Consider the following 15,609-nt stretch of genomic DNA (forward strand, 5'->3'; position numbering starts at 1 on the left):
ACCAGCCGATGGAAGACCTCTCTCACTCTCTGCCTCTCTTTCTCTTTGTGTAACTCTGACTTTCAAATAAATAAATAAATTTTTTTAAAGAACTTATATTATTAAAGGTTCATCTTACTTTTAATAACTAGGAATAATACACATTATTACAAAAATATTCAAATCAGTTAACAAAAAATACAGCAGAGGCAGGCAGAAGAACTTAAAGTTAACTCGCACATTACTAACAGGCGCAGCAGCAGAATCTCAGGGTGGGGAAGGAACTTCCTGTCACTGAGGTTGACCACGTGGGCCTGGGACAGTCACCTGTGGATAGGAGCCCAACATGCACACTACCTCTCCTGCTGACCATCGCTCCTGTCAGTCCCTAAGGGTGTGAAGATGCCTGTAACGTCTCCTCTCCATGGAGTCTGGCAGCGGCAGCAGTTGCTGGGAAGTAAGCATTCGCGAGCTTCTTGCATTTCAGTGGCAGAGGCAAGAGACAGAGCTCACACGAGTGTTAGCCCCACTTCTCTAACTCCTGCAGAAAACCTACTACAGACTGTTCTGGTGTGTGACAGAAACTATTATCTTTGTGTCTTTCTCTCATGCCCTCTTCAAGTTAAATAATTTGTTAGAACTCAAGGAAAAAAAAACATTTCAGCTAAATTATTCAGTGTATTATGAATTATAATACAAATGAGCTAAAGAACAATCAGATGAAGTACTGTGGATGAATACTGAGCCTCTGAACCCATGAAATTGAGGTACAGCATTCCCAGTGTACCTGGATGCATTCTTTAATTTAGACTCTACCTGAACCCTTTTATTTAGTATGTTTTTAGAGGTGCCATTATGCAGGCATGTTTGAGGAAATCATAGACTGTGAATAGTTAAAACTTCAGACTTTATACCCTCCCAGAAGTGCATATGGGGAGGAGTGGAGCTAAAACAGCTCCTACTTTCTAATCACATAGTCGGTTTCTCTGACAACTAGTTCCCATCCTGAAGCTCTCTAGAGGCTTGCCAAGAGCATAAACTAACTATGGTTGAAAGGGGCGTATTATGAATATGAAAAAAATCCTATCATTCAGAACATTTAAGAATTTTGGAAACTCTTGTGGTAGGAATCAGTAGAAAACAACAAATGTTATAACAATAGATGCTCCTATAACTTATCATTCAAGAAATTATGAGGGTTTTAAGAGCTCTGTTTTAGGGAGTAGAGATGTGTACCAAATATATATTTCTTAGTACATCAAAATATTACTAGAAGGCACAAACATGTACTCAGTCCCTTGTAGATGCATTGTCTAGAATGATCCTGAGTACAAAGCTTCTAACACTGTAGAGTTAGCACGATTATTTAGGTGCATTATTATTTTCATCAAATAAGTAGGTCCAAGCCCTATCCACAGTTGTTATTAAATGTTTAACCTACACTGGAAAACTTTGTGTTTTTATGTTATCAAAATGGAACATTTGAATCAATCTCTCAATCTATTCATTGATCTGTCAATCTACCCTTTTTTTAAAAAAATATTTATTTATTTGAAAGTCAGAGTTACATAGAGAGAGAAGGAGAGGCAGAGAGAGAGAGAAAGAGAGAGAGAGAGAGAGAGAGAGAGAGAGAGATGTCTTCCATCTGCTGATTCACTCCCCAATCGGCCACAATGGCCAGAGCTTAGCTGATCCGAAGCCAGGGGCCAGGATTTTCTTCCAGGTCTCCCACGTGGGTGCAGGGTCCCATGAACTTGAGTCATCTTCTACTGTTTTCCCAGGCCACAGCAGAGAGCTGGATCAGAAGTGGAGCAGCCGGATCTTGAACCAGCACCCACATGGGATACCAGCACTGCAGGCAGCAGCTTTACCAGCTATGCCACAGCCCTGGCCCCCAATCTATCCTTATTGTAAATAAAGTCTTTCCATCTTAACAATCTTTGACCTCAACTGGCCGTAACTATGGTAGAATTCCTGCAGCACCAGTATCACACACTGCATACATGGGAGACATGCTGGAGGAAGTACTGACTTTTCTAAATCTCTACAACTGGAGATAATGTTGAATTTTAGTCCCTGGAACTACACAGCTCATAATCTTCACACTAAGAATGCCAATGCTCAACACAATTAGCACAAAATTTACGCACTCAAGGTTTCCCTTTGGAAAGCCAACTGAAAGGAGAAGAATAAATGCTATTGTGTATTGGAATGTCTTATTGCATACTTATGTAGGGATGACTTAACCTCAAAAGTAATGCAAAATGCAACAAATATAAAATAAGAAAGATATGATGTCTGCACATTATGCTTGTGATAGAAATAAAAACAAACACAATGTCATGTCTCCACTGACTAGTTTAAATAACTCTTAAATTATTAGATATATTTGAAGCTTTCTATACGTTCTTAAGTTTTCCTAAGATATTGGTCAAAGGGGAGGAAATATTCAATCTGAAATCCTTCATGGTGTAAAACTAACTGTGATTTTTTTTTGACAGGTAGAGTTATAGACAGTAAGAAAGAGAGACAGAAAGGTCTTCCTTCTGTTGGTTCACTCCACAAATGGCCACAATGGCCAGCGCGCTAATCCAAAGCAGGAGCCAGGTGCTTCTCCTGGTCTCCCATGGGGTGCAGGGCCCAAGCACTTGGGCCATCCTCCACTTCCTTCCTGGGCCACAGCAGAGAGCTGGCCTGGAAGAGGGACAACCAGGAAAGAATCCAGCACCCCGACCGGGACTAGAACCCGGTGTGCCGGCGCCGCTAGGTGGAGGATTAGCCTAGTGAGCCATGGCGCCAGCTAAGTAATTGTCTTTCAACATACTTTTTCTCATGCCTATACATACAGTACAGATAAGCTTTTCAAAAGTTATCGCCCCAGGCCGGCGCCGTGGCTCACTAGGCTAATCCTCCGCCTTGCGGTGCCGGCACACCGGGTTCTAGTCCCGGTCGGGGCGCCGGATTCTGTCCTGGTTGCCCCTCTTCCAGGCCAGCTCTCTGCTTTGTCCAGGGAGTGCAGTGGAGGATGGCCCAAGTCCTTGGGCCCTGCACCCCATGGGAGACCAGGAGCAGCACCTGGCTCCTGCCTTTGGATCAGCATGGTGCGCCAGCCGCAGTGCGCCGGCCGCGGCGGCCATTGGAGGGTGAACCAACGGCAAAGGAAGACCTTTCTCTCTGTCTCTGTCTCTCTCTCTCTCACTGTCCACTCTACCTGTCAAAGAAAAAAGTTATCTCCCCACCCTATCTAGGATAGTCAGTTTCCCAGAGGTAGGATACCTCTTATAAGAAAGGACAAAATAATGTGAAGCAAGCAGCCTCAAAGAGGATTTCCATATAATTATATCTCTTTTCTGACCTGAGATAGAATACCCCACATTTTGTGGGAGGTTACAGCTTCCCAGATAATACTGTCATGCAGCATAATCAGCAGTGCCACGAAGATAATATGATGGGTTAACAGCTCAGCTTCCTGGATGCAACTCTCACCTGCTTTCCTGACATCCTAAGCCTACTGATTTAACGGGCTTTGTATTCCACAACTGATTTTTGGACAGGAAGGAAGAAAACATAATGCTCAAGTTTGGTTCAACACATAGCACTATAATAGAAGCTTCACATAGGTATTTAGGGATAAAGCAAAGTGGTCAGCAAAGGGTCAATGCTGTTGTCCTTCAAGAAACAGAGAAGACAGTCCTAACAACTATTTATTGACCAAGTTTAAAGGCTTAGTGTTAAGTGATCTATTTTTCAATGCTTATTGGTTTATTATTTTCATGTATTGGAAATAATGCCCACAACATTCGGGGCTGAGGCCAGGCCAAAGCCAGGGGCCTGAAGCTCCATCCCGATCTCCCAGGTGGGTGGAGGAGCCCAAGCCCTTGAGCCACCCCCTGCTTCTTCCAGGGCACACATGAGCGGGATGCCCGCCTTGGCTCTCTGCAGAATGCAGGGTCCCAGGCTTGCCCCAGCCTCACACTCCTAACCCACGCCCACCCCTGCTGTAGGGCGAACACGGCCCAGTTGAGTGGCGGAAATGGAAGCAGCAGAGTAAGTTAGGGCTGCGGTGGGGACAGAGCCTGCTCGCCTTTCCCCAGACCTCTCCAGCAGTGCCCAGCTGGCCCCTGGGGAAAGAAGCGGCTGTGTCCTCACTGGGTCCCACCAGACCCCAGCCAGGGAGGCTCTGGCTGCTCACCCAACGGCACCCCAGAGCCCAGGCTGACCCACGGGGCCTCCTCCCTCCCCCGAATCAAGATGTCCTCTCATCCAGAGAAAGAGGAGAAATAGAAGTGGAAAGATCTGAAGATGATGAAGAACCTGGAGCAGCAGCGCCCAGGAGGCGGCGGGCAAGCAGCAGGAGGAGGAAGCAGCCATGCAGGCAGAGGACTGGGATGAGCTGGTGGGTACACACTGCGCACACGCAGGACCTGACCCAGTCACTGCCACACAACTGCTGGGCCAAGTGCCTCCCTGCCCCGCCCAGAGGGGCCTTGCAGGCCACTCTGTCCACTTCTCTCCGGGCAGACTGAGGTCCTTGCTGCTCTCCCTAGGCCCTCTGGGGTGGGGTGCAGCAGGGTGAGCCTTGGGCCCAGGCTGACCAAGGGCACTGTCTCTTGCCCAGGACGGCCCTACACCCTGAGTGTGGCCTTGCCAGGCTCCATCCTGGACAACGCCCAGGTGCCTGAGCTCCACATCTACCTGGCTGGCCAGATTGCCAGGGGCTGCGCCATCTTCTGCGTGGATGAGGTCATGGTGTTTGATGAGGAGGGCCAAGATACCAAGTGAGCGGCCACCCTGCGGGCAGGCAGCCCAGGAAGGAGCGGGGCTCCCAGAGGGGGCAGCGGCTACCCCCTGCCCCCACTGTCCTGCCTGGCTCTGCCAGAGCGGCCTGGCAGGGGCCCTGACAGCAGAGGTCAGATGCGGTGGGAGGCGCTCTTAAGGGGGCAGCCCTTAGGCTGAGAGAGAGAGAGGGAGACAGCTCTTCTGTGCCCTGGTTCACTCCCCAGAGGGCCACAGCAGCAAGAGCTGGGCCAGGCCGAAGCCAGGAGGCTGGGACTCCAGCCGGGTCTCCCACATGGATGACAGGGGCCCAAGCACTTGCACCATCCTCCATTGCCTTCCCAGGGGCTTTAGCAGTGGGGCTCGACGTGGGGCACAGCATCACAGTGGCAGCTTCACCCCAAGCCTCGGTCTTCCTCACCTCCAGGACCGTAGAGGGGAGTTCAGGGGAGTGGGCAAGAAGGGGCAGATGTGTGTCCAGCTGGCCCACATCCTCCAATACCTGGAGTGTCCACAGTAAGACGGTGACTTCCCTGAGCATGGGGAGGGGACTGTGGGGTCCAGGAGGTGGCCGCCCCGGACGGCAGGTACACCTGACCCCTGTTTCCCACGCCCGCTCCCAGCCACTGGCTGGGAAGTCACCCTTGCACACTGGGAAGCCAGGCCTGAGCAGAGTTGGGACTTGACCCAGGGTCCCCACTGTCCGCCCTGTGCTTTGGCACCGCCTGACTCCTGATCCCCGAGGCTCCTGAACTCCCTGGACAGCCCCCACCACATGCGGCAGGATGAGGAGGCCAAGTTCTGCGAGGGCATCGTGGTGGACCCACTCGGCCAGGCCAAGTCTCCTTCATCAACTGCGGCATGAAGGAGATAGGCCGGGGGCGCATGGTAGGGCCCCGAGAGCTCGGACCCCATCTGTGAGTTTCCCCAAAGGGGACTCTGGGGAGGAGGCCAAGAAAGTTTGATCTGTTTATTGGGAGGGCACACAGGCAGCTCTTGCACCCACTGGTCACACCCCGGAGGGCGTGTCAGTGAGCCAGGAACACCACCCAGTCTCCCATATGGATACCGGGGTCCAGGCAGCTGGGCCATTTGCTGCTGCGCCCCCAGGCACACAGGCAGCTGGACCGGCTGCAAGCAGGTCAGTGAAGGCCAGTCCTTGGGCTCACCACTGATGCTGCCAGAACCAGTTCCCTGTCACCCAGGGGTCCTGGGGCACCAAGCCCCACCTGTTCACACGGTCTGGGGATGGTGCTCAGAACCGAGGCTGGGCCGGCAGACCCTGGTGTTGGAGGAAGGGAAGGCAGTAGCAACAGCTGCTACCCTCCACAGCACTCACTTCCCGCCAGGCCAGGAGCCTGCGGCTCAGCAAGGGGAGGTGGCCAGCCCAGACACGGGGTACCAAGTGGGGTTCCTCTGCCAGGCCCGTGCCCACTTCTGACGGACGAGCGGTCTGAGAGCAGGTCCGGCCCGTTTCAACCTGGGAGGGTGCTAGGTTGACCTGGACCCCAGGGTCCGTCGCCAGCCCCTGGGTTCCCTGTTCCCCTAGCAAGCGTCTGGAGAAGTGATGACCCCTGCTGGTCGCAGGAGGCATATGCACGTCTTCCGGTTTCTCCCCAGGAGGTGAAGATGGGAACCTGGAGCCGGGTCTCTTGGTGACCCTGCAGCTGAGCCACAAGCAGCTCCCAGGTACCTGGGACTTCCTGGCCCCAGGGGCTCCAAGCCCCTTCCTCCCAGCCGGGCCCCCACCCGGCGCTCACAGCCTCCTTTTCCCCTCCAGAGTGCAAGACCTACCGCGGGAAGGTGGTGTCGGCGCAGGACCCTCGCACCAAAGCCGGCCTCTACTGGGGCTACACTGTCTGCCTGGCCACCTGCTTCAGTAAGACGGGGGTCTTGCCAGCCTGCGCATGCGCCCGGACCACCGCCCAGGACCTCCGGTGGGAGAGCATCGTGACAGATTCATAGTGTCTGCTGTGGGGTTGGAAATGGGGCCAAAGGGCCAGACATGCTTGGCTCTACCCCGTGCTCTCGGGGCTCCTGTCCAGCCAAGCCCAGCCCTAGACTTTCCAGGAGGGCGGGAGACTGGCGTGCGGCTCCTGCCTCCACCTGAGCCCACGTTTCGCCCCTTCCCCCAGCGTACACACCAAGAGGATGTGGCTTGCAGCGAGTGGGACCACCCCCCCCCCCCGAGCCGGCCTTGCCCCCAGGTGCTGTGTTTGCCGAGGCCCCCTTCCAGGACGGCTATGACCTGACCATCGGGACGTCGGAGCGAGGCTCTGAGGTGGCCTCTGCCCAGCTGCCCAGCTTTCGGTAGGGGCTGCTGGGCTGCGGGGGTAGAGGGGATGAGGGCAGGTAGTCAAGCGTGCCACTGGGTGAATGCCTGCCCGGTGACCTCTGCCTCTGTGTGCCAGGCACGCCGTCGTGGTGTTCGGCGACCTCCAAGGGCTGGAAACCGCGGTGGGTGCTGACCCTAACCTGGAGGTGGCTGAACCCAGAGTTCTCTTTGACCTGTACGTCAACACTTGCCCCGGCCAGGGCAGCCGCACAATCCACACGAGGTGAACCCGCACGCGTGCCGCCTCCAGCCGCGCTGTCTGGCGGGGGGAGGGCCGATGGAGGGGGAGGCTGCAGCCCCCTGCCCGAGGCTGCCACTCACCGCCGCAGGCTTGCTCAGAGCCCAGAGTCGGGGAGCCTGGGCGCTCCTGCTGGCCCGCGCTGCCAGGCGGGGGGGACCTCGGTGAGCTGCCTGCAGCCCTGTGGGCTCGGGTGCTGACGGAGCAGAGGGACAGCCCCAGTACGGCCCCCCAGGCCACCGCCCCGGCCCAGCTCTTGGAGTGAGCAGCTGCCTCCCGGCGGATCCGGTCCTCGACCAGGGCCCCGGCCATGGCCACACTTGTCTTCCAGGAAGCCATCCTCAGCTCCCTGGCCGTCCTGCAGCCTGGGCTCACCCAGGCTGGCGCCCAGCCCAGCTGAAGGCCCTGTCGGGTCCCGGATGGTGGCGGGGCAGCAGCGGGTCACCCGGCGTGCACACAGCTGGGACTGGGCTCCAAAAGCAGCCGCCTTTACTGTGCCCCGCCCCCAGCGCGGTCCCTCTGGGCTGCCGCCCTCACTTGCCGCCGGCAGTGATGGCCTTGAGGCAGCCGGTCCGCGCCAGGCTGTTGGGCACGAAGAGCAGCCCCAAGACCCGCTCAGTGCTCCTTGATGGGCACCAGGAGGCGCTCCAGCGGGATGGCCTCCTCCACGGGCGCCTTGGGCATCCCGTGGGAACGCAGCTCGACCTGCCCACCCGCCGCCTCCAGGAATGACGTGGGCACTTGAAGAAGTGCGTGGGCACCACCACGTGGTTCTTGCCGATCACCTGGTAGTTCACATAGGCCTTCCCGTCGGCCTCCATCCTGGGCAGGAAGAGCGGCCCAGTGCACACGTAGATGTCTGGTCGGTGCGGGTCAAGCTGCGGCTGTACTTCCCCAGGTTGTTACTGGCGTTCTGGTTGGGGGTGGGGGGCACCTGGGGCGCCATGTTGCTCAGGTAGTAGGTGTCGTCCACGCCTTCTGGCTCCAGCGGTGGTTGGCGGCGGCGGCGAGGTGTCCGCGGTCGAAGCCGCTGCCGCGGTAGTCGGCACTGGTGGCGCGGTGGTACGCGTGCACCTAGTTGTCCTCGCGGAAGTCGCACGAGCGCCGGTCGCCGGCGCCCCGCAGCCGCTCGGGCCGCAGCTGCTCCACCACCCAGAGCGCGCCGCGGGTGTGCGCGTCCTAGCACAGCAGGTACGACTCGCGGCTCTGGAGCTGCGCCACCCTAGGCAGCCCGTACTTGGCCAGCTCGCCCGCCGAACGGCCCCCGCGTCCCAAGGGAGGGCGGGCAGCTCAGCCGCCGCGGCCACGGGCAGCACGGGCAGCCGGCCCGGCAGTCCGTGAGCCGGCCACGCGTCCGCCCGCCGCCGCCGCCAGCTCTTGGCGGCGGCGCCCAGCCCCGCACCCAGCGTCAGGGTGAGAGCGGCCCGCAGCTTCCGCATGGCGGACCTGGAGAGCGGTCAGCGGGCGGAGGCCCTGCCGCGGCTTGGCCTTGAGGCCTCGGGGCTCTTAGAGGAGCCGCTCCGCGGAGCCAGTCATGGGGCCGGGCCTTGGAGGGCACGCGTCCTCCCCTGCCGCTCAGAAGCGCTCCCTAGTGCTCAGCACCAAGCACCCAGGGAAGCCGGCCAGCCAGAGTTGCGCCAAGTGATCAATTTTTATAACAATAGTTAGTTACTTATTTGAGAGAGGGGGAGGTGAAGAGGGGGGAAGAGGAAGAAGAAAAAAGGGGGAGAGAGATTCCATCTGCTGATACTTTAATATTTGTGACTGGGCTGGGCCAAAGTATGGAGCTGAGGTCTCAATGCAGGTCTCCCATATGGGCGTCATGGACTCATTTACTGGAGTAAATAATCTTCCTCTAAGGCTGTACATTAGCAAGATGCCAGAGTCAGGACCCAGAGCCAGATATCAAATTGAAGTGCTTCAATATGGGACACAAGCATCTTAACTAGTAGATGAAAGACCTGCCCCTAAATTATTTGCTTTGAAATGTGTCAGATTTCCAGTAACTCTTTAGGTCAGGTATGTTTATGTATCGTGATAGTACAAATACAGCTGGGAAAAGTGACATAATCTTCCCAAAATGATGCAGCTAGTAGTCGATAGACATCCGGGCAAGAATTAACTATTTTTAGGCTTCTTTATAAATGGCAATATTGAGATTCCATCAAGTTCACAGCGAGGAGAATCCAAGTCTATTGAACCTCAAAATCCCATCTTAAATTATTTTTCATAGTCACTTTCCTCGTACGTACATTATGGTAAAGTGAGTTGAGCTGCCACTTAGAATACCTACATCCCCTATCAGAGATCTGATTAAATCCCAGCTTTTCTGCTTCCAATACAGCTTCCTGCTAATGCACCCTGGAAATATCAGAAAATGACTCACGTTATTGGGCTCTTGCCTCCCCCATGGGAGACCCAGATAGACTTCCTGGATTCTGGCTTTGACTTGATCTATACCTGCCTATTGCCAGCATTTGGACTGTGAACCAACAGATTGTTTTCTCTATGTTTCTCTCTCTCTGTTGCTTTGCATTTCAAATACATGAAAATAAATAAACATTTAAAAAATCAGACCCTGTCTCCATTTCCTCAAACACATGCACACGCATGCACGTACACATACAAGCATCGTATAATTCATTACTTAAAAATCAATAATCATAGGATTGGTTATCTTTTCTCCATAGTCCAGATGATGACAATAGCATTAAAACAACAGATTTATTACTTGACAATTAAGTCATAAGTTTATAATTGCCATAGAGGCCATTACATCATTAAGTATTTAACTGACTTTTTTATATTTCAGAAACTTAGAGAAAAATTCTACAATCTTAGATACTTAGTAGTAAATTACAGACCCTTTAGGTTTGTCTTGATTGATATCTTGGTTGTAAAATAAAAGAGAATTATTAGCTAATTCAGTGAGTTGAACATCAATGACTATATCCTCTTCATATTTGGCTATTACAACAGGATACATTGTTGAAAACATAAGAAGATGAACCTGAAGTTAAGAAAAATGGGGCTGGCACTGTGGCATAGCAGGTAAAGCCGCTGCCTGCAGTGCTGGCATCCCATATGGGCACGGATTCGAGTCCTGGCTGCTCCACTTCCAATCTAGCTCCCTGTTATGGCCTGGGAAAGCAGTGGAAGATGGCCCAAGCGCTTCAGCCCCTGCACCCAAGTGGGAAGACCTGGCAGAAGCTCCTGGTTCCTGGCTTCAGATCGGCACAGCTCTGGCTGTTACAGCCAACAGGGGAGTGAACCAGTGGATAGAAGACCTCTCTCTCCTTTACTCCTCTCTCTTGTAACTCTGTCAAATAAATAAATAAATCTTTTTTAAAAAAGAAATAAAACTGATGGGGGCCAGTACTGTGGCATTGCAGGTACAATTACAGCCTGCAATGACAGCATTCCATATGGGCGACAGTTTCTGTCCTAGATGTTCCACTTCTGTGTCAGCTCTCCCTGGTAATGGCACAGGAAAAGCAGTGGAAGATGGCCCAAGTGCTTGGACCCATGCTATCGACATGAGAGACTTGGAAGAAGTTCCTGGCTCCTGGCTTAGCCTGGTCCAGTCCTGGCCACTGAGGTCATTTGGAAAGTGAACCAGTGGATGGAAGATCTCTGCTCTCTGTCTCTCCTTGTAACTCTTTCCAATAAATAAATAAATAAATGAATCCTTATATATAGTGAAGAAAATAGATGAGGTATGCTGGTAGACACAATATTTACAGGAGAAATCAAGAATGCCTTGATTCATCTGAACTTCAGCCTTTTTCTTGTCTAATTTGATTACAGGTTGGTGTCTTGGGAGATGCATATACACCTAACTTCTTTGCCTTTTTGCTCATATCTTCTTCCAGATTATCTCTGGTAGACTTCATTATAAGTTCCTTACAAGTAGGACCTCAAATGAAAAAACAAAAAACAAAAATAGCATATTTATAATCATTCTGAGAGCAAAATCAAACAGTGTTTCTGTTGGACAGAGTCAGTGACTACTTCCAGGGATGGAATGTTGACTTTCTTACTCATGTCAGTGCCCATGCACTGAAGCATTAGGAGTTAGGACAGCACTGTTGCATCCCAGATGCAATGGTGCCATCAAACTTCATTGGAGATATAATGTCTATATTTACCATTGATGGTGAAAAAACATGTCATTGCAAAAACTCAGAACACAAATGAGATGCATTAGCCAAAGGGAATATCCTTGTGTATTGAGACAGGATGTTTAAAGCTGAGGCTTACCTTTATGTCTATCTGACTCTAAATCTCATGTCATACTAACTGGGGACTTCAGAAAAGTTACCAAACTAGTCTGTCTCTCAGGTTTCTCAGCTCCATAGTGTCAATACATAGGGAACTAGAGAGAATTTTAACATCCCAGCCACTGCACTGTGTGTGTTACATGCTAATACTCTGAAGATAGAACCTGTTCCTAGTATCATTAGAATATATGTCTAATAGCCTCAGGATAAATTAGAGAAAGGCTAGAAGCCCTAGGTGGAAGCAGCTTCAGAATACCAACCTATGAAATCATTGAGTTGTTAGTAATTTAGTCAAATATAGAAAAGATCAAGTTTTGTATGAGTTGGTCTGTTTCCACTAAAACATGAGTTTAATTCTACAGCCTTTGCCTAGAGGGTACATCTTCAAAGCATTTATTTTCTGCTTAATCAGGCCTGTGTTCCAAGTTCCCAGGTGAGTGAACATGTTTGGTGACTCAAACAAGATATCTCACTGTCATTTAGAAACAATTATAGTCTAACAGCAGTAAAGTGTAGGTTGTTGTTTTTTTTTTTTTTTAACATGAAGTGAAACTGTTTCTGCTGTGCATTAAGTGCCAGATGAAATGGCTGTTGGTTAACCTCAAGTTAATGAAGTAGTTCTCCTTTATCAGGCAGGTCCTGGAAAAAAAAGATGTGAAGTAGTATAGTGTGCCACTGAAGAGGTAAGCTGAAGGGATGCCTTCCATGAAATGTAGCTTCCCATAAAGCAGGAGGTTATCATGCTCACACGGCCTGACAGTTTGCAAGGATAGATTTTTGATGAGAAAGTATAAAAGAAAGTGCTTTTGGAAGGCAATCTTCTGCATGGTTGATGGGACAGTTAGACCATCTGTTACAAGGTACTTTGGAAGAAAAATTAAGATATCAAGAAGCAGTTAAGGCAACACAAAACCAAATTTCTGCAGTTGACCTTGGATAAAAATATAGACTGTTGTATCAACTCTTCCAAAAATGATATATTCAGTATTTATCAGTGACCTCTGGGCACATCAATGAACTCATAGTGATTTCCTTCAGAATGTACTTCACACTTGCAGTCTAAATAATGTCAGAGAAGCAATACAGATACATCATAAAAAGCTATCATTCTATCAGGTGAAATTACCTCTTCAGGAAAGAAATAGTACTCACATGCAACAATTCATCTCTGAGCTCTCTCTTCTTCCATATTAAGCAATATGAGATCAGCATACAATGTGGACTTTTTAGGAGGATGACTGTGTATTATCAATAATTTCAGAATTTATTAAGTGTAAGTTGATGACCAAAATGAATCATTCTGTCTTCCACATAGATTTATAGACCCTCTCTCTCCTAATTAAAATAGCCAGACACCTTTTCTTCTATGGTGTATCACCTAGCTCTGGGATTTAGAATGATTTTCCAAGTTTCTAGGAGCACTACGTGAAGATCTGTTAGCTGCCAGCACCCATTGAGAGACTGAATTAAAATAAAAACAATTCTTTGCCCCAAAATAGGGCTCCTTTAAGAGAAATCCTGCTGTGAATGATCAACTTGAGAGTACAAACTCATCACAACTCTGAAACGCCCAGCCCCAGAGTCCCTCTGAATTTGTCTACCCTGGGGACACACTGGCTCTCAGTTACTTTGGCCAGATCATGACTCTGATCTTTCTCACCCACAATGTCAGTCCTCAAATCACTGCCTGATAAATATACTGAAAGCTAGCCTCCACTTTCTAGGCTGTCTCCAGCAGAACCCAATCTACAACACCTTTGAGTTTTCACAGATATTTGTGTGTGTGTGTGTGTAGTTGTGTTTCTATTTCAATTGTTGTATGGTAGCTCCTGATTAGGCTTGATCCATGTTCTTGTCTCCAAATGAGAAGGAATTCACAGAAGAGATGAAGGTAAAAGTGAGCAAAGAAGCAATATTTATTTAAAGCAAAAGCACACACTCAGGAATGAATGCAAGCAAGCCAGGAAAGAGTGAGTTGCAATCAGCAAGATTAAGAACCTTCTTATACCATCTGGAGGCTCAGGCAATGGTGTCTGCAGTAAGACCAAACTGAATAGTCAAATGAGGAGGAGTTTGGGTTACAGTTGAGCACCACCATTCATTAGCCCTGTCTTAGATATTCTGGAAGTGTAATGGCATGAAGTACAGATGGGAGTGGGAGAGTTGACCATATTGATTATATTATAATGATATTATAATAAGGAAAAGGTCATTGTGGAGATGAATCCTGAAACACTGGATATCTAACTGGTGCTAGTTCTTAAGGTGAAACCCCAGCAGCTAAAGGCTGCGTACGTTGGGGTTAGGTATGGGCAATGCTCACAGGGCTGCAGTACATGTGAGGCTACAACACAGGTGCTGGGAATTCTGAATACCTCTTTGCTAACTACCTCCCTGTCTACATCACAATGAACCACTGTATTTTCATAATGATTTATATCTTTCCAAAAAGTTGGTTTTTCTGAAGTCTCTATGAGATATGCATTTTCATTTGCTAAATGAAACTTGGGCAGGTTAAGAGCTTGGACAAATGCAGCATTAAAACCTAAATATTATTTCATACATAATGAACTCATATCCCACAATATTTGACCTTACACACATCTATGTAACCCAATGGAAAAAAGACCATCACTTCTCCATCCTTTATGCCTGTTGATAAGTGCCTGACCCAGAGTAGGGTTCTCTTTGGGACTTTTAAATTATATATATTGGGCTGGTGCCATGGCTCACTTGGTTAATCCCCCACCTGCAGTGCCGGCATCCCTTATGGGCACCGGGTTCTAGTCCTGGTTGCTCCTCTTCCAATCCAGCTCTCTGCTGTGGCCCGGGAGGGCAGTGGAGGATGGCCCATGTCCTTGGGCTCCTGCACCCACGTGGGAGACCAGGAAGAGGCACCTGGCTCCTGCCTTTGGATCGGTGCAGTGCCAGCTGTAACGCCCATTTGGGGGATGAACCAATGGAAGGAAGACCTTTCTCTTTGTCTCTCTCACTGTCAATAACTGTCAAATAAATAAATAAATAAAATCCTTAAAAAGCAAGACTATGCTGCATACATACATAGATACCCAGATAGAACTCATCAATACACAGGGCTGATAGGTGCACTTTCCTTAATAGTATATGCTACAGCTAAAACAGATGAATCATAGCTATCATTTCCATTGAAATACCTACTATCCAAAAAATTACTTTTAAAATAACTGGATAATAGAGTAACTTCATAGCCCTGTAAAATAATTGTAATGATGAGTCTTGTTTCTTTGTGAAACTAAAGGTTTGATTTGCTTCTGCTACAGCCTAATTTCTGTTTGAACTTTTAAAGTACTGATCCTCAGGAGGGGAAACGAAGCCTACATGGTAAAATCTCATCAAATCAGTGTTCTATTTTAAAACAAAGACATATATTCCAAGTCCAATGACAACAATCAAGCACTCCAGGGCGTGCTTTAATGGACCATTAGTTTTCTTCTCGGGTGGTTGAAACTCTTTGGCCTATAGCCTTCTGCTCCCCTGAGTCCATGGGCCTCTATTAGACCCGTTAAAAACCCTCTGGATTGCAGTTTCTGTATAATGTGATTATTATAAAAGTGTCTAAGTTACACATTTATTCACCAACTTGCAATAGTATTGATATTTCACTTACCTAAATGTTGACATTGAGGTCTTCACAAAATACAGTGCTGACGATCAATTAGAAAGTAAAAAAGTTGTCAAAGCTGTCCATGAATTAGGAGGAAGACAAATGTCTGAGTTACCTACATTAGAATACTTCTCACACATGTTAAATGTATAGTAGTTTGAACAGTTCTGGCAGATCTCCATGAACCACGAGTTTGATACTCTTCCCAGCTTAGTTTCTCAAAGTATCTGCCATCTTTCTCCTCTGTGATACACTGAACAGCTTCGTGTGTGTGCATGTGTATACGTGCTTCTTCTTCCCACAATACAAAAACACATTTAATAATATTGTAATAAATTAGACCCCTGTAATAAGAGAA

General features: G+C 49.4%; 2 pseudogenes; one reads left to right on the top strand and one right to left on the bottom strand.

Moving 5' to 3' along the window:
- Positions 1-381: 381 nt before the first annotated feature.
- LOC100346724 (28S rRNA (uridine-N(3))-methyltransferase-like) lies at positions 382-7,728 on the top strand (annotated as a pseudogene).
- Positions 7,729-7,861: 133 nt separating this feature from the next.
- Positions 7,862-8,767, bottom strand: LOC100346983 (endonuclease G, mitochondrial pseudogene; annotated as a pseudogene).
- Positions 8,768-15,609: the final 6,842 nt, after the last annotated feature.

Source organism: Oryctolagus cuniculus, chromosome 7, assembly GCF_051225735.1.
Source record: "Oryctolagus cuniculus isolate XC-2025 breed Fujian yellow rabbit chromosome 7, ASM5122573v1, whole genome shotgun sequence".
Taxonomy (NCBI): Eukaryota; Metazoa; Chordata; class Mammalia; order Lagomorpha; family Leporidae; genus Oryctolagus; species Oryctolagus cuniculus.